Source organism: Mirounga leonina, unplaced genomic scaffold, assembly GCF_011800145.1.
Source record: "Mirounga leonina isolate KUSES-001 unplaced genomic scaffold, KU_Mleo_1.0 Mir_92, whole genome shotgun sequence".
Classification (NCBI taxonomy): domain Eukaryota; kingdom Metazoa; phylum Chordata; class Mammalia; order Carnivora; family Phocidae; genus Mirounga; species Mirounga leonina.
In genome coordinates, this window is record NW_023270852.1 from 18,980,408 (window position 1) to 19,005,933 (window position 25,526).

The window sequence follows — 25,526 nt, forward strand, 5'->3', positions numbered from 1 at the left end:
GCAATAACAGCTTCTTTCCATCTTACGGAGTTTGGGGGAAGATCACAAAATGCCCTACAGACTGTAAACTCCAAAGCAGATGTTAGAAATTTTCATGATGAGACAGTAATGAGGAAATGGAGGCGCTCATAAATTGGGCTGTGAGTGCCTCCAGGGCAAAGCCTGTGTTGTATGTATCTTGTTATCCTCAGTGCCTGGCACAGAGGACTGACACCAAATATTCTGGGGAAAAAATGGTTTGAAAGAACCAGTAAGCCTGTGAGTTAAGTGGCTTGTGCAAGGTCACAAAACAGCTGATGGTGGGACTGAAACCCAGCTCCCCTCACCCCCTCGTCCCAGGCTCTGTTCCAGATGCACCAAACTGTTGGGTATCTGGAAGGGTCAGTGATGTCAAACTAGCCACAGTGTGGGCCAGGTTTTAATGAGCCCTACCATTCCCCGGGAAAGATCCACTACAGGCAGGCAACGCCCAGGAAGCCTTCACAAATTCGCTTGTTAAACATTCCAACTCAACAGTGAAAACAAACAGAAACTACAGGGCAAATCATATCCAAATGCCTCAAACCAACTCATCTTATTTCCTGTCTTGAATTGCACACATCAGAAAAGTCATGAGGTTGGGACAATGAGCCTGCAGAGATTTTGGTTGCGGAAACTAGCAGCATATCTTGTTTCCAGCTCACTTTCAGCATTATCACTTACCTACTGACCAAGTGTCCGGGAGATCACTAGCCCTCTCTGAGTCTCAGTTTTTCCATCTGCAAAACAAGAAGATGATTTGCAATTAATCCCTTGAGACCACTGGACTAAAATGCATCAGAGGTTTAATACCTTGCATCAGTTCCCAACTGCTTATGATCCCACATAACTGGGGAAATTGCTAAGGGTCAGGGGCTGGAAGGGCATTATTTCAAAAATGAAGTATAATAATTAACAGTTATGTGACATGTAGGGCGCCAATGGTGTTCAACCCCCAGTACAGAAAATTCAGCCTTTCCATCATTTTGGCACTTATTTTTCTTTTTCATAAATGTAAAAATGTAAAAGGCCACTGAAATACCAGGAGAAATAAAGCAAACAAAAATGTCACCACCTCAACATACTCACGCTCAACATTTTAGGGTATTTTTCCAGTTTTTCTCTTCTAATGCACAGAGTTCACCATTTTGCAAAGCAGGGACCACAAAGGCATTCTATACTGAAAAGTCACACGCAGATCACCATGCTCCCCCCACCCCGGAACCCCCAGTATTACACCTCGACTGTTGTTCACATTATTAACTCTTTTTTATTCCGACATCAGCTTTGTTGGCTTCCCCAAGACTCCTGGGCCCTGGTCAGGTCTCCGGCAGGCACCGTGCACAGCAGAGCCCAGGGGAGGGAAGAGCCAGTGACAGGAGGGACCCTGGGCTGGTCTTTCCCCAGTCTGGGTTCAGTTACCTCATCTGCAAAATAAGGAAACTAGACTGGCCCATCCCAGAGATCACTTTTACCTTAAAAACACAAAGCTAAGGAAAAGTGAAGGAAACATATATTTGAATCCCTACTATGTGACAATGAGTCCATACTGTTGAGCTGGTAATATCTATGGATATTATCTCCTGAGCCTCTTAGCCACCCTGGGAGATCTTCCAGACAAGAAAACTGCAACTCAGGGAGGTTCCGAGGTCCATCCAAGACCCACTGAAATCATCATGTTGGCACCACTTGCCCAATTTTTGCCGTAGTGATGTCTCACCTCTACTATCGTTTACTAATTTTTCCAAGTTGATTCACATTTTTTGCTTAACTTTATTTTAATGGATTTTTTCTTAAAAAGTTTCTGCTGCACTTTACTTCCCCACCCCTCTTCTCTCTAAGGCCCACTGAAAGGCAATCTTCCAACTCAGATGGATTCTCTAATAGCAAAATTGTTGCTAACAGCTTAAAGGAATTTTTAGTCATGACCATTCTATATACAAATCTCTATGAAGTCATAGGTTTGAAGTGTTGTTTTTATGGGTTTTTTTCTAATACTCATTAAAATAAATAACTTTTGAAGTTTAGAATGCTCATCTCTGCACTTCCCAGCGATGCCCCTACTTTGTCTTGGGAAGGCTGGTTTAGGGGTCTCTCGTCATGCTGCAGCCAGGCCTTGGAACATAAGTCTGTCCTATTTCAAAGCTGAAATGTCAAAAGCATTTAATGCTTACTGAATGTCAAGAAAGTTGCCTGAGGTCACATAGCCCAGAACCGAAGGAACTGGGACTTGGGGGCCCCCATTTGCTCGCTTCCGACCCTGGGCTCTGTATTTTCAGTTTCCTCTCTGCCCCTCTGCAGACCCCCAATTTACAACTCTGTGGCATCAGGCCCCCAATTAAGTTCTGTTTCCAAGTCAAGGCAGGGTCATCCTGTTTTGTTAGGTCGCCAGCTTTTCCATAAAGTGACTAGATTGTATCAATGCATATTTAAGTTCCCAAAAGGGCACTTGGATAAGAAGCTGCAGAATTTCTAAAACCAAGTTTAGAAAATGTGAAGGGAAAGTGATTCTTTATTCAAAGATCCAAGATAGTAACCAAGGAAACAGAAAGGGCTGATAACATAATATCCAGGAATGCCATTGCGACTGCAAATGAGCAGAAGACCCCAAGCGAGTCATGGGAAGTGGGAGAAAGTGGTGGAGTGACTGTCCTGGGCACTGATCGAACCTGGTGTTGGGTATCTTTCTAGAGTTCTAGGCTTCTGTTTCCTGTCATCTGGTTGAAAATTAATTGGCATGAATTTTTTATGACCAGAGAGTAAATAGACTCAAAGGCCTGCAGAATGGGCTCAGACTTTCTGGAGAGTTCCCCATTTCTCATGAATACAAGCTACAAAGTTGTGCAGACACAGGAAAGCAATGATTTTTCATTCTTGGGCTGACACCTCTTCCATGAAGTCTCCCACTAGCTGGAGTCAGGATGAGCCACCCTCGCTTGGCTTCCCTTCCAGCGACTTTAATTAAAGTCTCTGTTACACTGCAGTTACTCTTTTCTCTTCTTCTAAAGGATTATTTTTTTCTGTTTACCCAAACTGATTAAATATAATAAAAACTCACCTACCACTAGCAATATGATTTTAGACAGGCTTCCTCCCAAACCTTGTTGTATACATACCCCCATGCACATTCACATACATACACATTCAGACACTTTATAAAATGGGATCCTATTATACACACTAATTTTTATCTTTTTTAAAGGGTTACATAAATGCACAATTAATCCTATTAATGTACATATAGGTGTTTTCATTTTTTCACTAGTGAAAATACTCTAGTATTTTTGTACATGTATCTTTTTGTGGTTGCTTGATTGTATACTTAGACTATATTGCTTAACATTTTTTTAAAAGACTTTATTTATTTATTTTAGAGAGAGAGAGAGAGAGAGACAATGAGCAGGTGGAAGGTCAGAGGAGAAGGGAGAGGCAGAGGAAGAGGGAAAGAATCCCAAGCAGACTCCACGATAACTGCAGAGCCCCACGTGGGGCCCGATCTCAGGACCCCAAAATCATGATCTGAGCTGAAGTCAAGAGCCAGACGCTTAACCAGGTGAGCCACCCAGATGCCCCACTGCTTAACATTTTTTTAAAAATATTTTATTTTTAGCTTTGCACAGTGGCAGTATCGTAGCCAATGAGGTTTATCTGAGGCGCGATTATTGCTAATTAAAAATATTTTATTTTTAAGTAATCTCTACACCCAGCATGGGGCTCGAATCATGACCCTGAGATCAAGAGTCACATGCTCCACTGATTGAGCCAGCCAGGCCCCCCTTTATTGCTTGACATTTTTTTAAAAAGATTTTATTTATTTATTTTGAGAGAGAGAGCAAGCATGGGAGTGGGCATGAGGGACAGAGGGAGAGAGAGAATCCCAAAGAGATTCCACGCGGAGCCCAATGTGGGGCTTGATCCCAGGACCCTGAGATTATGATCTGATAGCTTGACATTTTTAAGAAATTTGTAACTGCCCCCCACAAAAGACTGTGTCACTTTTAATTTCCACCAGCAGCACAGAGGCATGCCAATTCTTCATGATCTCATCAGTTTTAGGCATTAATGTGCTTTTTTATCTTTGTCAATGTGATAGTTAAATGGAGCCTAGTTATTTTAGTCTGCATTTTTGGATATCAGTTGAACATCTGTTTCTATGCTTCTTGGCCATTTGCAATTCTTCTTTTAGGAAATGCACATTCACAGTCCTTTGCCCATTGCTTGGTTGGGTATTAGCCTCTTTCCTGTTTGGTACATAGAGTTTGCCATTGGTCTCTTGCCTTGACTCTTATTTTTAGCTTTCTTCCAGTGAGTTCCATCGCGGTAAATGGCACTACCAGGTACTGTGGCCCCACCAGAAATCTGGAGGCCTGTCCTGATACCTCCCTGCGCGTTCTCCCCACCAGTCACCAAGTCCCATCTGTCCTATTTCCTAAGTAGACTTTAATTCTGCTCCTGTTCATGTTTCTCCCTCTCCAGCACCATGACCCTCACCAATCCACCATCACCTCTCACCTAGCCTCCTAACTGCTACCCATATCCTCTCCTCCAATTCTCTCACCATCCAGAAACTAGAGGGATATTTTTTTAATGCAAATCAGATAGTCTCCACTGCCTAAAGCTCTTTGACAGCTTCCTAGCCCGTTAAAGATCATATCCAAAGTCCAGAATGTGCACCTGTGCCTGAAAAGGGTGCTTCTGGGACCCAGTTTCTGCGCTGCTTGGGTCTCTGTCGATACATCCATCTCCCCTCCAGTCTCTGTACTTAGTCACACTGGCTTCCTTGCAGATCCTCAAGTCGGTCATTCTTCTTCCCAATTCAAGGCCCTGGATGTGCTGTTCCATCTGCCTGGAAAGTTGTTTGCTCTCCTCTTTGCTGGCTAACCCAAATTTATCCTTCAGGCCTCTCAGCTATCTCCTCCAGGAAGCCCTAAACCCCCACACTAAGTGAGCTCCTCTGGCTATTTACTGGAGTTTTCCTTTGAGGCACATTTTCCAAGGTACTCTGTGGTTGGAAAAAGGGGTACTGAGCATCCAGGTTCTACCCACTAGAAGGACTGAAGTCCTGCTGGGTTTCCCACTGTATTCAGATGGACTCGAGGCCTGAGTGGGTCAGGACCTGCAAGGGAAGGGCACCACTGACCCACAAAGCAGGGCTGGTGACGGCACAGGGTAATGCCTCCTTTCTGGCAGCCCTTGCTGTCCTTGCTCATGAGGTTCCAGTAACTCCGAGACTCAGATGCTGCTTGAGCTCTGCGTTTCGCTCCTTCAGGCAGGGGAGCTGATTTCAAAAAACTCTCTTGAGCCCAGCAAAGCTGGCCATATTGCCACTAGCTGTCTGAGGGGGGAGGCGCTCTCCCCTGAGGGCCGTGTGGTTTCCAACTTCTTCATTGTTGGTGCTCAGATTTTTTTTTCTCCTGGACTTCTGCTGCTGATTAGGTCCTGAAAACATGTTCACTTTAGCTTTCTTCTGGGTATTTCAGAGCCAGAGATTTTCTCCTTTGTCATTCTCTCAGTTAGATTTCATTTTGTGCGTGTGTGAGATTGCAAAAATGACGCATTTCAGGTATGAAGCAATTTAGGATGAGAAAATTGTACTCTAGCCACAAGGCCCCAGCCCTAACGACCTAACAACCTACCACGGCTTGGCAGGCTCAAGAGTGACATCCTGATGCGGTAAGTGCTTCCCAAGACCAGCTGTGTCCTCGTCCGGGCGGCCTCCCCACAGCTGTCTCCTCTGCAGGTGCCCCCAGCCGGGGACACACTACACAAAGCTGCTCTCAGAATGAGGCAGTTTTCGGGGTTGTGCGAGAGATAATAATGGTTTTATGAGTTACCTAAAAACATGGAGTGTCCAATAAGAATCCAAGATGGAGACCATCGCTTCTTTTCAACCAGGCCCACAGGAACCACGTGAGAGGGCCTTTGTAATTTTTAAAACCCAAGCAAGTCAGCTCTCCTTGAAACATCAACTCTTCCCCCCAGCAGCGTCATGCTCACCCTTTCATTCAACAAGCAATCGCTGGCTGCCTATTTGGTGTGTCAGACCCAGACTGGAGTTGGTAGCCAGAAAGATTTTCAGAGACAGCATGGGCCTGAACCATGCTTGAATCCCCGTTCTGACTCACATGAGTTGCGTGACACACAGAAAGTCATCTAACCTCTCTGAGCTTCGGCTTCCTCATCAGCAAAGCAGAGATCCTTATCCCAACCTGGGGAGAATTCTATGGAATAGCATTTCTCAAACACCTAGCAGGGGCCTGCAGGTCAGTGTTGGTCAGCACTCACTGCTTTTATGATTTCTACTACTAAAGACGGTCAGTTAGACATGCTCCCTGCACTAAAAGGTACAAGTGTTACCACTGGGGTGGAGGTGGTGGGGTGGGGGGGGGTCTGTAATCTCAGTGGGACCCAGCCAGGAAGGGGTTAGTTTTAGTGGGATGGGACTGGGCAAGGCAGGCTTCAAGCAAGACTCTGGAGTACGATGTTTGCAAGACAAAAAGGTCCACAGCAAGGCGTGTGAAATGTGGACCTATTCTGAGAAGCACCAGCAGCAGGAGGTGAAGTGAAACCTCTGGAAGCACGGATGGATGCAGGGCTGGAGCCTAGAAGGCCTAGAAGGCCTCATGGGCTGGGTTCTAGCAGCAGGCTCATCCATCAATGGTTTTTAAGCTGGGCAATCACAGGGCCAGATTTGTCCTTGAGGTCAAGCACTCTGGCTGCCATGAGGATGGATGGGCGGGGTGAGGCTAGGAATGAGGCAGGGGCAAGGAGAGCCACAGAGCAGCAGCTGATCCAGGCCCAACGGGAGGGCCCCTAACTTCATTCATGGGGATATAATCATGCCTTGCCCAGCTCCCCCGAGCAGCCCGACCGCAGTGGTCCAGTTCCTGGAGGCTGTGGGCCTGGCTGTCCTGGAGCTGCCCTGGGAAGGCTGCTTTCTGACATCAAGGGCCAAACCATCCATCCCAAAACAACCTGCTCCCTTCTGTCTCCACTGGGACAACACAGCCACGGATGCTGGCCTTCTAATCCCTGGGTCATCTCACAGCCCCATGTCTGCAGGGTCACTGGGCTACTTCTCTTAGCCAAATCCATTCAACTCCACTCACTTCCATTATTTTTGTGTGTGGACCCGTGCTCAGATTTGAAGGTGGTATGAGACTGCAACAGACAAGGTCATGGGCCCAAGAGGATTACAGTTAAGGACGCCGGCCTGTGCTGTATCCCACAGCTGAATGCTGAGTGTTCAAGGGAGGGCCAAGTGACAGGGCTGTGGGGACAAGAGAGACGGACCTGTGGATTCTCCTTGGCAGCATCGGAAAAGCTTTGTGGAAGAGGCAGCATTTGCCTGGACCGTGGAGACAAAGAAGGCAGTTGACGGACAAAGGGTGGGAAAAGGGCATCCGAGGCTGAGGGAAGTGGGGTGGGGGGCAGTGGCGATGCCTTCTGTGGCTGACGCGGAGGCGACGAGGAGCAGGTGACAGGAGGCAAAGGCAGGAGTGGGGCTGAGGCCCGGCTGGAAGAGGCCTGATGTTACTCTCTATGTTCTTCCTTAAGCCACGGGAACTATGGCCACATAAGAAAGAATAAAGCCGAAATCTTTATTAGGCACCACTCCACATGAGGCAGCGTGAATTTTACAACCATCCTGGGAGGTATGTATTATCACCACTCCCATTTCACAGCTAAAGAAACTAAGGCTCAGAGAGATGATAGGACCTGCTCAGGCTGCAGAGGCAGGAGGAGAGCCCACCTATTTGCTTCAGAGCTCAATGACCTTCCCTCTACACCTCAATGACCCTCCCTCTACACAACACCAGCCCCTAAATGAGGAAGGCAGATGCTTCATGTGCTTCCAACAGCCAAGAAAACAGACTCCTCATCACCACCACCACCCGTGTCCTGGACTCCAAGTTTTGTCTCATGAAGGACAAAATGTCCCCGACGTACCTCTGTGTAGCAGGATGTCATAAGATTCCTGAGCATCTATGTTTAATTAAAATCAACTGCTACCAGTGACCACCCGTGGTCACCACGTGCTTACAATATGTGAGGTGCTTTCCCTCCGTGTCTGTGACAACCTTTACAACAACCCCATAAAGCAGGTTTTACCTCCCCAGTTTTTTTTTTTTTAAAGATTTTATTTATTTATTTGAGAGAGAGAATGAGACAGAGAGAGAGAGCATGAGATGGAGGATCAGAGGGAGAAGCAGACTCCCTGCCGAGCAGGGAGCCCGATGCGGGACTCGATCCCAGGACTCCAGGATCATGACCTGAGCCGAAGGCAGTCGCTTAACCAACTGAGCCACCCAGGCGCCCTACCTCCCCAGTTTTATAGTGGAGGACAGGGAGGCTCAGAAAGGCAAAGTGATTCGCTCCAATTACACAGAGCAGCACAGCAAGAACCAGAAGTTTGTGTTTTGGCGCTTGGACCTACCTGCCACCCTCAAACTTAACATGTCAACTGCTCAACCCTTATCTCTCAGGTGTCCTCTTCTGCTGGTCCCCATCTCAGTGAGTGACGCCACTTTCCATCAGCAGCACAAGCTACAAGCCCACCCCCGATACCCATCCCCTTCACTACACCCCCACATTAACCCATCATGGACCCCTGCTGGTTCTAACACCACCCCCCCCGCATTGGTCCCCTTCTCACCACCTCTGCCTCCACTACCCTAGTCCAAGCCACAGTCAACTCTCACCTGAGCTGCTGCAGTAGCCCCCCAACAGGTCTCCCCGTATCCCGTGCTCGTAGGAGATGTGAGCCCTGGGCTCGGAGAGCCTGGCTCCTGCTGGCAGCCCCACCTCCTCTCGCCAAACATGCTGCCCCTTTCGTTTCTCAAACACCCTACTGTCCGTCCCATTTCAGAGCATTTACACAGGCTCTTTCTTCTATCGCCACTCCCAGCTTCACGGCCTCTTTCAGATCTCAGCTCAAACAGCACTTCCTCCAGGAAGCCTTCTCAGACCCCCAGTCCAGATCAGCAGGTACAGAGCAGGACAACTGTGCCTGGGGTTAAAATAATGAAAGACCTCCATGCCAGTCACTGTGCAGTCCCTGCCCCAAGCCCCTCCATGCCTCCCACCATGACCTGAGCTTCTCCCCACAGTCCAGAAGGTAAGGCATGTGTGGCAAGTGGAAGGCCCCCAGGCCCCTGCTGGGCATGACGGCAGAGACCTGTTCTGACAAGCCTGTGCACGTGCACTCGGATTGTTAAATATTTTGAATGTCACCTCTGCTCTTGATCCTGTATTTCTCGCGGTTCATAGTTATGGGCTTGTTTGGGTCACTATTTAGAGTCATGAACTCTGGGAGGGCAGGGAGCACAAAAGTGAAGTTCACCACGTTGACGCTCAGTACAGAAGACCTGAGTGACGGGATGGATTAAACGCATGGAGGAGAGTTATTTCCCCCGTCTTTCTGGCCACAGGGGCTCAGCTTTGCCGACAGCTTCAGGCATCGAGCAGTGAAGACGCGATGCAACCAAGCCTCAATAGGGATCACTGTGGCCAAGGAGGGGCTCCCTGTCCTGCCAGGATGAGATTATGGTCTCTGCTCCCTACAGACCTTTGGGAGGCAGGAAGAAGGCAGAGTCTTTCTGGGCTTGACTCTTTCCTGCTCGGGAATCACTTTACCCATCTCATAAGTAGCTCTCAAACCCATTCCCTCATCCTTAGCAATCAGGTAACACCTCAGTCCAAAAGACCACCTTTCCTCATGGTTGCTATCACAAGACTCTTTGTAATTTCCCCGCTTCCCCTGTCACCCTCTCGGATTCTTCTTTTGCAAAAAACATGGTCTTAAAAGGTACTTCTGACCATGTCTTCCTTCTGTGGCTTCCTGCTGTCCTCAAGTGCCTTCAAACCCTCATCCTGGTTTATAAGGTCCTCATCTCTGCACCCTGTCTGTCCCTCTAATCTCACCATCTGCTTCTCTCCTGATTCTCTTCTGTTTCCCCCATCAACACACACTTCTTCCTGCCTCAAGGCATTTGCACATGCTGTCCCAATTTCTAGAACCTCCCCAGCTCATTTCCAGCTACATTCTGGGTTTTAGCCTATAAGGCATATACTTGGAAAGGCCTTTGCTGCCCAACCCTGGTTGACCAGCTCCTCCTATTATCCACGGCTCTTCTTTTGTTACACTTACTCAGCATGACTGAACTAGTTGTTCAATGTCTGAATTGAAAAGAGGCCCCATGTGGGCAGGGAGCCTGTCATCTCGTCCATTGCTATATCTACCCTTACTGCTCAACCCAGGGGATTCCTGACACAGAGGCTCAAGCAATATTTGACAAACGAATAATCAATGTGATGAGACTATAAGCTTGGACCTTTCTCCTCTGTCTCCAGGGTCAGAGCTGAAATGTAAATTCCAATGGCCACCACAGAGATTTCAGGAATTAGCCAATTAATTTACCTCCCTTCTGATGTGTGGAAGGGGTCTGAAAATACAGCACAGCAGCTCCCTAAGGGACCAGACTGAACTCTTGGGAGAGAACCTGAACTGTTAAAAAAAATTTTTTTAAATGACTAGAAAGGAAGGAAGAAGAAGAATAGAAGACAAGGTCTCAGGAAAAAAAAATGCTGGTCAGGAATGGGCAAGAAAAAACAAACTAAAGATTCACCTTCATAAGAAAAGTCAGCCCCCTGGTGAGCCAAGAACTGGGTCCTGCTATTCCAGCAAATGGGCACCAGAGGAGGTACATTCTTGTCCCTCCTTTGACCCTGACAAACTCTGTGACCTCGGTCAGGGATTTTTTCTTTCTCTGCACCTCAGCTTCCTTCCCTACAAAACAACCAGAAGCACCCAGGGCTTCCAGATCTGGAATCTCATGAAAGGATCTGCAGAGAAAAACAGGAGTGGAGAGAATGAACGCCGTGACCGCACGCAGGCCCAGAGATCCGAGCACCGCAGCACTCCCCAGTGCAGAAGCCCTCAGGGCCAGGGGCCAGGCGCCCAGGGAGCCCCCATCCCCTCTCCTCCGGCCTGCTCCTGGCTACTGGCTACTCTGACATCTTCGGCCTCCAACAATCTGATGTAACTGAATGTCAACCAGGCTGCCTAGGGCCCCGGATATGGCCTCAGAAGCTGCCATGGGTGTAGACACAGAGTGCGCTGGGTGGAGAGGCAGCAGGCAGGTCTGGGCCTGATACTCACGGAGCCCAGAGTCACAGGTGTTCCAGTGGCCTGGAGACCATCTGAGGAAAGGGTCTTAGCTTTTTTTGTCTCTAGGACCCCTCTGGTAGTTTCTTGAAACTTGTTAGACCCTTTCTCAGAAAAATGTTCCCAAATGCATAAAAAAAACCCCTTGGGTTACAATGGAAACCAATTATATTAAAATGGTTATCAAAATATTAAAATGATACGTTTGTGATACGGTGATATTTTTATTTGTTTTTAAAGTCAAGATTTATAACAGATCTAGTGGCAGGTCTAGTAACTCTCATAACTTTGAAGTAGTTATGAGTATAAATGATATTTTGAGGTATCTCCTACAACTATAATGGGATTACAAAAATATCAGATTTCTCCTGGTAACAGAGTCCCAGAGACGTCTAACGCTATTGTGGTTTACTGCCTATATTCACAATGGGGGAAAATACTAACTTTTTTTCCAATCCCCATGCTTACATTAATAACCTCTGATTTAGGGCAGTGACCTGACTCTACAGAGGAGGAAACTGGAGCCCCCAAAGGGGCAGAGACTTGCACAGATACCCAGCGAGTGAGAGCTAATACCGAACTCTAATACAAGCCACCAGCCATGCTCTGCCCATCCTGCAGAGCCACCTCCCAAGTGTACCATTCTCCAAACCCATGACCCAGGACCATACTTCCCTTCCTTCAGCCTTGGTTTCCTCATCTGTAAAATGGGAACAATCGCACCCACTTCAGCAGGCTGCTGTGAGGACAGGATGAGAACATGAACAGGAAATGGCCTTGTTACCTGGATTGGGCTCTGTATCTGCATACAGGAATAACATGTGAGTGATTATTAGATATTGCCTCGTGAGAATCCAAAGGATATGGATTTTGGGTTTTAGTGAGGGGGTAGATCAAGGCTGGCAAACCCAAATGCCTATAGGGGTCAGTAATAAGGAGGGGTGGGGACTATGGCAAACTCAAAAACTCATGCCCTTCTAAAAGGGGCAGCCACCATTCAGGACCAGTGGACAATGCATGCAAGAAGGTGGTCCTATGGTTGCCGAATCTGAGTTTTTAAGAGACGGTGGAAATCCTTATTTTTAGCAAAATGTCCTGGATTTTATATTAAAGTCTTTTTTATTCTTTAAAGATTTATTTATTTATTTTAGAGAGAGCATGTGTGTGCACACATACACATAAGCAGGGGGAGGAGCAGAGAGAGAGGGAGAGAGAATGTCAAGCAGACTCCCCACGGCCCCATCTCACAACCCTGAGATCATGACCTGAGCCAAAATCAAGAGTCTGATGCTTAAATGTTTTGAAAATTAAAAGGGGATGTGAGCCCAAAAACATGTCTATAGGCTGTCAGTTTGCAGCCTCTGGGGTGTGTAGGTAAGGGAGTTCCATGGCCTGGGGAAGGGGGTCAGTGTCTCCCCTAAAGGCCAAGAGGGTCCTCACCCCGTCCCAGCCCGGGAGGTTAGACAGAGGCTGTGCAGGGTGGGCATTCTTGCTAGGGCAGCCGAAGCCCCCCAGACAGAGACAGCTGGTCCTAAAATTGTGCTCCCCATACCTCACTGCTGTGAGGCTGCCTTGTTTTATTAATAACCCTGGATCATGCTCACATCACATCAAGGTAAACAGAGATGCTTCCCGGGTGGGTAATGCAGGCAATTCTAACAGAAGAAGAAACGGGCTTCCAAATATAAATAGGAAGATAAGATAAATAGACGGAGATTCAAGCCTGCTTCCCGCAAATTTGCAGGCTGTGAGTCACAGGTTTGGAGAGTCATGAAAGGGACCTTCTTTGGAGGATGGGGGAAATCGGCCCAGAAAAGGGAAAAGACTTGCCAAGGGTCACATTCATCATGTATGTACTTCTGATTTCTATCAGCATCGGTTTCCTCATCTGAAAACCCTAACAGAGCCATTCACTGTGGCTTGAATGCTTCGTGTTCTCTCCCTCCCAGTGCTGCTGTCCATGCCGCCCCTCCTTCACTCAGCCATCTCCAACTCCGTGATCTTCAAGGAGGACTCCGGCCTTGCCTTTGTGACCTGCCCTGACTCCTTCCTCTGTGCCTCCGTCAGCCACAGCACGTGGTGCAGAGGACTATCACTGCTGGTGTAGGTGTCTGCCCCACGAGCTAGCTGGGAGCTGCAGACGGCACGGCCCTGCCTTGCCCAGCTCTGCCTAGTCAGAGCCCCACACGGGGCCCGGCACACGGGGGTGCTCTGCACACCCCAGCTGAATGAAGCTGTGAACAACGCAGAGTGTACTCTTACAGAGCTACAAGGAGACTGCACTTGAACACAACTACGGGAGAGCTCACCAAACACCATCTTGACCGCAAGTCAACGTGCTAAATGGTCCTGGGTCCGAGAAAAAACAGAGACTTTGGTCTATTTCATCAAAGACCAGCCAAAACAAGGGTGAGGAAAGAACACTGTTACTTTGATAAGCCCTCTTGGGAACAAAAGGGGGAGGCAAACTAAGTAGCCATCGAGAATCCACTATGTACCAGGCTCCACACTGGACACTCTCACAGACAGCCTTGTTTCATTCCCAGGAGCTTTAGAAGGAGGTGGTACATCTATTTTACAGGTGTGGAATGAGGAAAGTGGGGTCCATCCATGGCGGAAAGACAAGAATGCAGGACCAAAGCCTATCCACACATCTCCAGAGTTTTCCCCATTCTATCACAGTCACCATTGTAATTAGCAATGAACTTCTTCCATCCTGCTGGTTCTAAACCATTTTAGAACAAGGCAGAGGAGCAGGGGGTGGAGCTTTAAATAAGTGATTTCCCCACTGGCACCCCTAGCCCTGCCCCAGCTACAGGTCTGGGGGCTTGAGAGAAGGGGGTCACTGTGGGGTCCCTCTGATGGTCCCTGTGAAAAGCATTAAAATGGAAAAGGAAGAAGAGAAGCCCAAAGCTCCCCGCCCCCACCACCAACCCCCAGTCACTATAGCCATGGCGTGGGTAGGAGAAAAAGGGTTCTTTTCAGTTTTCTTCAGATTTTATTTTTAAAACATTATTTACATTTATGTGTTACCCCCAGAAAACTTTGGTTTAGAGAGTGCCTGCTTGGAGACAGACGTCCTCAGGTTAATACATACCTCAACCTACTAGTACTAGCTCAAATAGCAGTAAGATGGGACATGAACAGGAGTTTGTGAATGTCATGGCTAACACAACAGAAACCATTCTGACTGCTGAGGGCATGCACTGGGCATTTCTAGCTTCTAATTAGAAAAGATCCTGCATCCAACACTGAATTCCCTTGAGTCGTAAAGGTTTTCGGTAGATGCTTGGAGTAAGAACCTGATGTCTCACACCCACCTAACTTCTGTGACTCACTTTCCATGCCTAGACCTCACAGGTCTTCTGGGATGACAATTAAGTTCAGGGCATGCTGCACCCTCCCCAACCTGGTTCCCACCATTTTCATTTCAGGGCTGCTGCGTGCTGGGTGCCGAGTGTCGAGTGCTGGAGGCAGCGGAGGCATGGAGGGGAACAAATATAGTGAGCATACTATTTATCTCCTCGGCCTTACCTCCACTGGACCTTTTAATCCTACTTTGTCAATTGAGCTAATATTTTACAAGCCCACTATACGTTGTTTTTTATGAGCCCATAAAAACCTTCAGAGTGAAATCAAATTCACCTGCCACCCCCTGGCTTGAAGATGAAAGCCAAAGAATGGAACCCACCCTTCCAGATTCTCTGTAATCAAACCGGCCCGCCTCCCCTCCCAGTGAGCACTCTGTGCCCTCTGCTCAAGTCGGCTTGTCCTTCTCCATGTTCTGCCCATTCCTGCCTCTGCACCTCTTCTCATGCTGTTCCCCTTCTGGAACAATCCAAACCCCTCCAGTACGTGCTCCCCAACCCACCTGTGAGAAGCATTTTCTGCAACTCAAGCTTCTGCTGCCTCCCCCTCTTCAGAATCCCATGATGCTCAGAGTAGCAGCCATTATATGTATTCTTTCCTTCTCGGGGGCTGTTTCACCTGAGGCAGGGCCCACAGTAAGTTTCTGAACCTTTCTAGGTCTCCACATACTCTCAGAAGAAGAGCTCCTCCAAGGCAGGGTGGATACACACCCTTGCCCTGCTGTCCTCACATTAGCAATCCCTCCCATTCTTCTAAGCCCACAATGAGTGCTCCCTCCTCCAGGAAGCTCTCCTTGGTCCATCAAGTTTGTCTTGATACCTCCTGACTATGACTTCTGACAGCACTCCACCTGAATCCTTCTCAGATTCAGATCACTTCCTGCCATGTGATCATTTATGTGACTGGGAGTCCATGGGGGCAGAGGCCATGTCCTGTTCACTGCCCCCTCCCTGGCACCCAGCATGGGGCTGGACATAATGTACAATTTCAGTAAATACATTCTGAATAATCCTAATAACAGCAGCAGCAGGAAACATGGATATAACACTGGCTATGTGTTAGGCATTATTGTAAATGCTTTACATATATTAGCTTATTTAAGGCTTTACATATACTAGCTTACTTCATGCTCACAGCCTCCCAGGAAGGTACGTCCTGCAAGGACTCCCATTTTTCAGATGAAGAAACAGAGTCACAGAGAGTCAGGTAATATGCCCAAGGTCAAGCAAGTGGCAGAGCTTCTGCTTGAATGCAGGCAGACCATGGGCCTCCAGCAACCATGATCTTAACTACTGAGCATCACCACCTCTGAATTCATTCATCTTTATATACCCAGTGCCCAGCAAAGAAGCAGGCTGTCAGCAAGGGCTTGATCAGCAAGTGCTCACAACACCCCTTCACTGGAAGCCTGACACCAGGCATGGTGAGACACAAGATGGGATGAGCACCTGGCAGAATGGACGCGATCCCGGCCAAGCTGGCCAGACTGGCCACAGCACATCTCGAAGTGGGCTTTCCGCCTTCTCTTCATGAGAGGCACCAACCCCCACGCCACGCAGCCTTCTCTGCCAGGGCAAGCAGGGAGCCCAGACTGCGTGACTGTGTGCTCGGTTACTCTCAGGACTGGCTGCCACCTATTTCGGTATTCATTAAGGTTTTCACACAATTTGTCTTCCAGAAGAACCCCTCCCTAGCCACTGTCGGAAATAACCCATTTGCATGGCTGGCGGGCTCCCTGACCCAAAACTAGAAGGTAAGGAAGTAGAGCCCACATAATACTTTTCTGACTTCAGTTATTTTTAGAACCATACGCCCCTATTCATACCTGCAATGTTACCTTTTTCCATTATTGCAAAATGGGGAGGTTTCTAGGGTTTTAGAATATGATTCCAAAGCCAAGTTAAATTAATCCTTGGACTGATTTGTTCCTAGACCCCTGTGCAAAGGGGCCAGGGCTCCAGACACACAAAGGACACGCCAGTTGAAGGTTCTGAAGCTATGAGTCCGGGTCTCCTCGCGTCAGCTCTGCACCACACAGCCCAGTCAACTACATGCACCAGACCTTCCCTCGCTACCAAAATCTATCCCACCTAATGCCTCCCGAAAGGATAATCCTCTGCTAAATCCTACACAATCATTTCCAGTGTCTGCTGGTAATGGACACCAGGAAGCTAGCAAACTTGCCTCCGCTCAAAATACATTTGCTAATAACGCTTGCACAGAAAGAGCTTCATCCCTGCTGATTTCCAGGCTCTGGAAATCAGACTCCTAACAAATTTCCTTTGGCTCTGTTTCACATAATCCTGCTTCTGTCTGCTTCATGCTCTTCTCTAAATGTGTTGGATCCCAGTGGGCCATTGTCCTCCATGAATGATGGCTTCTCGCTCGACAAATGGCCCTCCATCTATCATTGTGGAGCTCCAGTGGCAACCACAGGGGCTCCTCTGTTTCCCTCCACAATCAAGCAGAGTGATGGCCCTGTCTTGGACCCACCTCCCCCACTGTCTTGGGAGGGACACCAAGGCTGCTGGGAGCTCTGGGGAGGCAAGTAAAGGCTGAGCCACCTCCACTTTCCATGGGAAGCCCTTCTGGTCTGTGGAGACCCCACTTATGTTCTCTCCTCCCAGGTGGCCAGTCCCTGCAATCATCCATCCTCCCCTCTGCCGCCCGAGTCTTTCTTCCAACCGTGTCATCCATCACCCTGTTGAGTTCTGAGAATCTAATGAGATAATCATGCGAAGAGTGTTTTGCAAATACAGAATGGGCAGTGCAGTTAAGGGGACTGGCTTCACAGTCAGGAAAGCTGGGATCAAGTCTGACTCGCCCCTTTCAAATTGGGTGACCTTGCAAGAGCCACGTAACCTTTCTAGGTCTCAATGTTCCCATCTGCAAAGTAGGAATAGTAATGCCTGCCTTGTAGAGTCACCATGAAGCTCGAGGGGATAATGAAAGGAATGGACAGAAACCACTATGCACAGTGCCTGACAAACAGAAGGCACTTAATAAGGGATACTACTATTTTGAAGAAAATAAGAGTATAATAACATTAATAAGAATTCTGTATTTTTTCTAAAACTCTAGACAAATTGATGGTGGTGAGAAATGAGTGAAGTTTATCTGTGGCTTTAGGTCTCCCCTGACAAAAGGCGATGGAGCCTGAGCTTGGGAGACCTGGTGGTGTCATTTCCAAGCCACCTAGCACAGCCCTGGAGCAAGCTCAGACTCTGGCTCTACCACTTGCTGTGACCTTGGCTAAGTGATTTAACCTTTCCAAGCCACAGTTCTTTCCTCTGCAAACTGGGATAAAGAAGATCTACCTCATAGGTCTGTTGTGAGTACCAGTGTGGTAATGCCAGGAAAATGTTAGTCTTTAGTTCCTGGTGCTAAAAAAAATTTTAGCTAATTGCATTACTTATTAATTACTTATTCATTAGATACCTAGTAGAAGTCCAGGACATTGTGCTGGGTACCAGAACAGAGGAGGAGGAGGAAGAGGAAAGGGCAGAGGAAGAAAAGGTGAATAAGACACGATCTGTATCCTCATGAAGCTCACAGACTAATGCAGTGATTCTCAGCCCTGACTACATACTGTGGTCACCCAGGGAACTTTAAGAAATACTGCTGCCCGGGGCCCCTACCCAGAGATTCTGATTCAATTGTTCTGGGGTCAAGCCTGGGCATCAGTATTTTGCAGAAGCTTCCCAGGTGATTCTAATGGGACCAGGGCCAAGAAAGACTAGGGGAAGATATGAAGGCATGTATGCTTTGAATACTATATGCTTAAGGCTCCAAGAGAATTATGTACAAAGAGTAACAGAAACATGTGCAAAGGCAAAGATTATGCCTCATTATTTAAGCTGAGTAATAGTGTGAGAGTAGTTCACCAAAAGGGGGATCTGAGAGGACATTCTGAGCCTTTTCTGCAAGATCCCAAATAAAGGCAGAGCTGCAGTGAGTCACCAGGCAGGATCTGGAACAAACCAGAGCAATCAGGAGGAAAGCAAGAAGAGCTGGGCTATTTCCCATGAGCAGAGCTTGTCAGGGACTCCAGTCCTGTACTGTGCACCAGTCCTTGACTGGGCCACTGCTCCAACGGCTTCGCCAAAGAAAGAGAAAGAGAGGATGCTCTCCATGGTCAAGAAGCCTCTGGGAAGTTCCTCTGCTTTCTCATCAAAGGTGTCACATGCTTTGCTGAGAGACCAAACACTTAGTTAGGGTGACTCCAAGTTTGTTGGTTGGGGGATGGTCTCCTGTCCATGGTGCTGAACCGTTCCTGTGCTGAAGTAACACACTCAACGTGTGGTCTGTAAGCAAGCAGCATCAGTGTCTTCCGCGAGCTCATTAGAAATACAGAGCCACACCCAACCCCAGACCTACAGAATCGGAATTTGCCACTGATCAGGCCCCCACGCGGTTTGCATGCACATTTAAGTCTGAGGCACCCTGCTCTAGGCCAATGTTTCCAAGCTGGAGGTTGCATCCCATTCTTGAGTCAAGAAATTAATGTATTGCACTGGAAACAGCATTTTTAAAGAAGAGAATAGAATGGACCCCCCCCAAAAGAATAAAGAATCTAAAATGTCAAATTTCATCACATGTAGTAAGAGCAAGATTTGTTATTACCCAGTGGTATACCGAGCAGGATCTAAGAAGTATTTATTACTATGAATTGCATTCTGAACAATGTCTGAAAGCCACTGCTTCTTTTTCATAATCTAGGGAGAATGGTGATTCTTTCCCAATATCTCCTAATATTCCACGCCACAGGAGGAAACAGGCAGTGGGAGAAGAGAAGGGCATGGATCGATAGAGAAAGAGTGACAGAGGGAGAATAGATCTGCTGGAGAGGGTAGAAAGAAAAAGAAAAGGAAAGAAGAGGAAAGAAAGCAGAGGGGTTGGATTTGAGTGGTATTGTCTGTAGAGCTGAAGTACTCTTGGTTTTTCCTTTTAAATTCACTAAAATTTTGTAAGCGTTTATACCGCACACCCTTAGAGCAAACATTGCAGTGAGTTTATATTTCCCAGCACATGCAGTTGGTTTTACGTACTCGAGAACTCCTTCACATTTCTGATGATTTGCTACCACCAGCCCCAGGGAAGCTGGTGGGGTGCAAATGGTGGGGAGTGCCCAAGACTCAGAGTCAATGTCTCCTCACCATGGCCAGGTTCCTTGGGTTTCCCACTGTTCCCACCATAACCAAAGTATTTAGAGGAACAGCTCTAGAGAACTTTGGAAAGAAAGAAATGGAGGCCTCTTTAAAAAGCACAGACATTTTGTTTGCTTCAAGAGGTGACACAGAACAAAATGTCAAGAGTAGAAGTGACACCGTGATTTTTCTTCTTTTCAAAACTGGGCAATGGGAGTTATTAACCTCTTGCCATGTACTTGTTATTTCATTTATACAATAATGTCCTACATTCGATTTTGCCTAGCAAATTGGTGTCTAATGGATGATGACAAAAAATGACTTTTAAAACAATTTTCTCTCAGGCTAGTGGAGTTTATAAAACACCAAGCTCAATACTCCCCCTCTGGGAAATTCTGCATGGAAATCATGATGTGGGATAAAAACTTTGTTAACATCCACATACGGTTTTAGGTTCAAGGAAGACATAACCCTGTGTATGGAAACTTGTGTTTGTTCTGCAAAATGGCAGAATCAGACCACCATCTCCTCTGTCCTGAGCTATGATAAACTCAACATGGACAGTCTTTATTCTTAAAATATGAGAATTATAAAATTATACCTGCGGCTATAAAGACAAAACGTTTTTTGATACAGTCAGAGTACCTGTTCCATCAAGGGCATTTTAAGTCCCTTAAGCCCTAAGTTATTTGGCAAAAACTTGTCTTGATAATGACAAGTGGAGTAGCTAATTCTTACTGATACCGGGTATGTTCCTGGGCCTCCATAGCTTAATCTTATTCAATCCCCTCTACAAACAATGGGATGAGTATCACAATCCCTATTTTCAGATATAGTAAAACCGAAGCTCAGAGAGGTTTAGTGACCTGCCCAAGGTCACACAGCTCATCAGAGAAACACCACCAGAATCTGAACTCTAGCATGTCTGACTCCAAAACTCCAACCAAGTTGACCAAATGCTGACTTGTTCAGCTCCCTCTCTACCTCAGTTTTAAAAGCCCCGATGTTTCACGATAACCTCCTTTACCTTGGGCTTCTGCTTATTTTCCCAACTTGCTGCTTTCATCTCTCTGACTTTTACACCTGAGCAGCCTGACATTTCTCCCCGGTTTTGCCTGGCACCGAAGGAACTGTCCTGGGTTGGTGGCTGGTCACTCACAAAGAAGGATCTCTGGAAGGGAAGTGGCTTACCACAGTGGCTCAAAATGAGACCTGCTTCTCCTCCGTTGAGTCAACACTTTTACAAGAGTCAAACAGCAAATACTCAAAGTGGAAAAATTTAAGTATATTTCAGCTCTGAGGCTGGATTTCCTCAACATCACAATTTAAGCATTTCTGAAACCAGTTAATGCTTAGAGGGAAAAGTCCCATCAGTGAAATGACAGTTGAAAAAGCCTCATCTGAATACAAAGACAATCAACTTAACACAACAACAACTTCTCCAGCGCCTACCACACTCCACACACTACGAATAGGATGGGTACAAAAGGCACCAAGATATTGTCTTAGACCAGGGTATTTATTTGTGGTGTTTTTTACCAGTTAAAAAAACTAATATTTTTCATTAGTGCAAGAAATCACTGAAAATTCCAAGTAGAATTTAAGCTAGAAGGAACACATTTCAACTCAACATATTAAAGGATTTTCTGATCAGCACTTGTCTACCAATGAAAAACCAACCTAATTAGTAAGTTTTACCCAAAGATGCAGCTGGTTAATATTTAACAACTGACTTTCTGTGGGGGAAGAGGGGAGAAGCTGATTTGTAGCACTTACTGGTTTCCATGGTGCAAATACTCCTACTATGGCCAAATGCTCCTACCATGGCAGATTTCAAGATAAATGGAGCCATTGAAAGTGGAGTTGGGAAGATATAAGCAGTACAACCATCCCAGGTATTTCTACCACACGGATAAAACAGGTGTAAATAACCTCAGGAGCAAAGTATAATGTAGTAAAATAATCAGGAAGTGGTGAGTGTTCATTATGTATACCTTTTCTTAACATAATTTATTTAAGTATAAGTTTATATATTTTAATCTCTAATAATGTCTGTGTTTAATAACTGGCTCACAAAATCCCCGAACAGCGAACAGTCCGTTCTCATGAGCCAGTACGGAGGGGAGCTCCCAGCGCCTCTACAGCAGGGGGAGGGTGGACAATCAGAGGAGGGTGGATAGGATTCCCTAAGTCTTGAAGCCTATCCAACTCAGGCCCCAGCAGCAGCCACAGATGCAACCTCAGGGTCGAGGGCATTCCAGGGCTTACCATGTAGCAGCGACAGCACCGAGAGCTTTGGTGCCTCGTCTCATTTATCTGTACCAAAACCCCCGAAGTGCGATTGGGACTAATATCATCCCCATTATAGAGATGAAGAAACTGAGGCTTGGAAAGATTAAGTAACTCTCCTCCAGTCACAGAACACAGTAAGTGGCAGTATTGCAATGTTTGACTCCAAATCCCTTTTCCTCAAATCAGGACATTAAACTGACACAAGAAATGCACTCTACCTACTGGTTCATGGACCTCCATTACCCCTCAGAGCCAAATGATTTGTGAAATAGGAGGAGAGATGGATGATCTCAGTGCACCTGGCTGAATCCAGAGACCCAAACTGCACCTACAGCACAGAAAGGACATGCTGAAATGAGCAGCACCTTCCTTTCTTTTGCAGCAACAAACAAATAACTAAAACCTCAAATTAAGTAGATCCATATAAAATCACCATCTCTGCAAGTAAAAAGAAAGTCAAATATCTACAACTTAATTTTGTTACCCTTAATGGACAATTTGGGACATAGTGAAGGGGACTGCCAGCAACACGCAGCCTGATCTAGAGTCTTGTGTCTCTGTGCTAAACAGATAAGAAACTCTTTTTCCTTTAACCCGGGGATAACAAAGGCGGGCAATATGACTGAGCTTGATAGCCCATACGAGTAGGACACCATCTCTCTGTATCACAAAGATGTAAGTGGGTACAGATGGTGTGCCCAGTCCCGACCACCATGCTCTCTACATTGATACAGTGGAAATGCACGCCAAGCCAGTATCCTTCTGATCCATCCCATCCTGCAGCTCTGACCCTAGTCCTGAGTCCACACACCAGGTGAGCACCCGGGCTGGGCATCCAGATAACTGATAAGATGTTCCGACCGGGTAGAGGCTCCCCTGGTGATTAACAGGCCCACAGGCTCACTCGCTCCTCTGTGTTACCCACCTACCTTCCACTGGGATGGAAGATTCCGGCAGACCGGCAAGCACATTGCCCACATTTGGTGGAGCAGGTAAGCCCCTGAGCCCACTGGCTCTCCGTCTTCCCCCCTTCTGCAGCCTCCTACCTCTGGTAAAATCCCAGGACCACAACCAAATGCAGGTGTTTGCAGTCAGTGTTTACCTGCGGAGGTTTTGGTCACCAGACTAGCCAAGATCCCTGGGCTGCGTGTGTTGGTTGCTTTTTCATCATGCCTCCATCACATGGAATTACCGAGGTACAGCTGCATGATGCAAACAACCTAAACTGTGGGCAACAGCTCCTGTAGCAACAGGCAGGGCATGGGGAGGGCTCCCTGGCTTTTGGCCTGGAGGAATTTTACATTAAATCAATCAAAATTGCACTTGAGAAAGAAACACTAACCGCTATAAATGTTTGAATGTAACTGATGTGACAGGTGACTTATGGCCGGTCCTTGCAAGCAGCTCAGCGAAGTGATTATTGCTATCCCACTTCTTGGATAAGGAAACTAAGGCTGGGGAAAGCTTGTCCCACATCACACTGCCAGGAGTAAGAACCAGGGTTTAAATTCATGTTTGTTTATCTGCAGAGCCCTGATGCTAGGCACACTGCAGCTCTGCCCACACAAAAAGGGAAAAAATAATTACTAGGGGCTTGCTTACTCCATGCCAATAATGAGGAAAATGATAACAATGAAAGTAGCTCACATTTACATAGTGATTATTACAATGCTCCAGGCACTGTTGGAAGTCAGGTTTTTAAATCCTTCCAAGAGCCTTTATGTTAGACACTAGGACACTGATGCTCAGAGGGGTTATGCAACCGGCCCCAGGTCATGTGGTTTAGGACTGAGCTGGGTGCCTCTGCATAAATGCTTCTGTTAGCATCCTCTTATCAATCTTGACGCAAAGGTGGTGGTATCCCCAGTGAGGGATGAGGAAAGGGAGGCTCTGAGAAGCAAAGAGACTTGCATCAGAGACACCCAGCTAAGAGCTTGACACCACTCACCTCAGCAGTGAGTACATTTCAGAAGTAGAAGGAGACCCGGCTTGGAGGTTAGCTCACCCCTGGCTACCTATTCCACCTTAGACATGTCCCTTGGCCTCTCTGGGCCTCAGTTCACCCAGGAGGACAGTAAGAGCTTTAAGCAGGACTCCTTTCCATCCATCCAACAGGGATGTGCCGGGACCCCCACTGCTACAGTGACGTACATGAGATGTTCTCCCGCCAAGAGGAGGGGAAGAAAAGATCTATTAGACTCCACACGTGTGTCTCCCCCACCACCCTGACTGTTACATTTGCAGGCAAATAAACAGCCTCAAAGGCTTCAGAGCAGGATCTCATTTAAGGGCTTGTAGAAAGGGTTGATGGCAACACTGTTGACAGTGCCACGTCCCAAATGATTTCTCAGGGAAGGTGATTTAAAAGAGCAGCAAGAAATCACAGGGAGGAAGGAGGGGGTTAACCACCCAGTGCTTGCTGGCACAGAAAGAGCCAGACGTCGCCGGGAGGGAGCAAGCAATCTGTCTGAGCTCAAATGACTTGTCACGGGGCCGTCTTTGATGATGACTCTCTGTGCAAGTAGGGAATGGCAAAAAATGGACAATCGGGGACATGCTGAAGGAGGTGACAGAAATTCATGAGGCCTGTTGATGTCTCAAAGTCACAGGAAGACTGTGGGATGCTGAGTGAAAACAGTCTCAGAGCCTGCCCCCCTCCAGCATGGCCGGGAGCTTGAGCTGTTAAAGGGCCCACGGGCGGATTTCAATCACCAATGACTGGTTGGTCCCAGTGTGTTGTGGGACTGCAGGGCTGCTTGGGACACAGATGAGGATGTCCTGGGTCTTGGCCGGAATGTGACTATGTGGGGCCTGGAGATCAATTTGAAATTAGTTTCAGGTGGACCCTCTGGAATTGGGAGTGATAGGAATTACACGTCATCACAGGCACGGCTCTCGGTGATTTATGAAGTCCTGCTGCTCTCACCTGTTTTTACCCTCCCTGCATCCCCTCCTGCTACATCCCCTCTCACGACTGAACTCCCACATCCCTGTCTTTGCACTGGCTGTTCCCTCCTTCCTGTGCTCCGCTAGCAAAGTCCTACCCGGCTTTTTCAAGTGTTAACTGAATTGGTAAGCCTCCCTCCCTAACCAGGTCTGGATTCATGGGCATACAACCTGTGTGGTAGCCCAGCGCCCATGCTTAGAAGAGCCCCGGGCTTGGTTTCATGCTCTGCTGTTGCTGTCTTCAACAAGGGGCTCTGCATTTCTTTTTTGCACAGGGACCTGAAAATGATGCATTGGACCTGCTCCTCCCGTCACCCCTCGCCCCCCAACGTAAGACTGACTGAGTCAAGTGCTCTCTCCCCTATGGTCTCACAGCACCTCGCATGCTCCGCGGTGATAGGTTCTTAGTTGTTTGTATCTTTCCACCTTGCCTTGTTGCCAAAAAAAAAAAAGAGTATTTAAACAGTTAAAAAGAAGGCAAAAAAAAAAAATCCAACACAACCACAACAAAAAACAATTCGGCATAAAGTGGTAGTAGATTAGAAAGAAGAAAGGAAAAAAAAAGGGGGGGGGGGGCCAATAACCAA

At 47.2% G+C, this 25,526-nt stretch overlaps 1 protein-coding gene and 1 pseudogene across 1 annotated transcript in view; one reads left to right on the forward strand and one right to left on the reverse strand.

The window, feature by feature from the left end:
- Positions 1-25,526, reverse strand: part of TENM4 (teneurin transmembrane protein 4) — a 713,747-nt gene that overhangs the window by 574,076 nt on the left and 114,145 nt on the right. The window contains 1 exon segment of the mRNA XM_034995151.1: positions 703-758. The gene's annotated coding sequence lies outside the window, so the exon portion shown is untranslated.
- On the forward strand, positions 3,627-3,831 carry LOC118004337 (annotated as a pseudogene).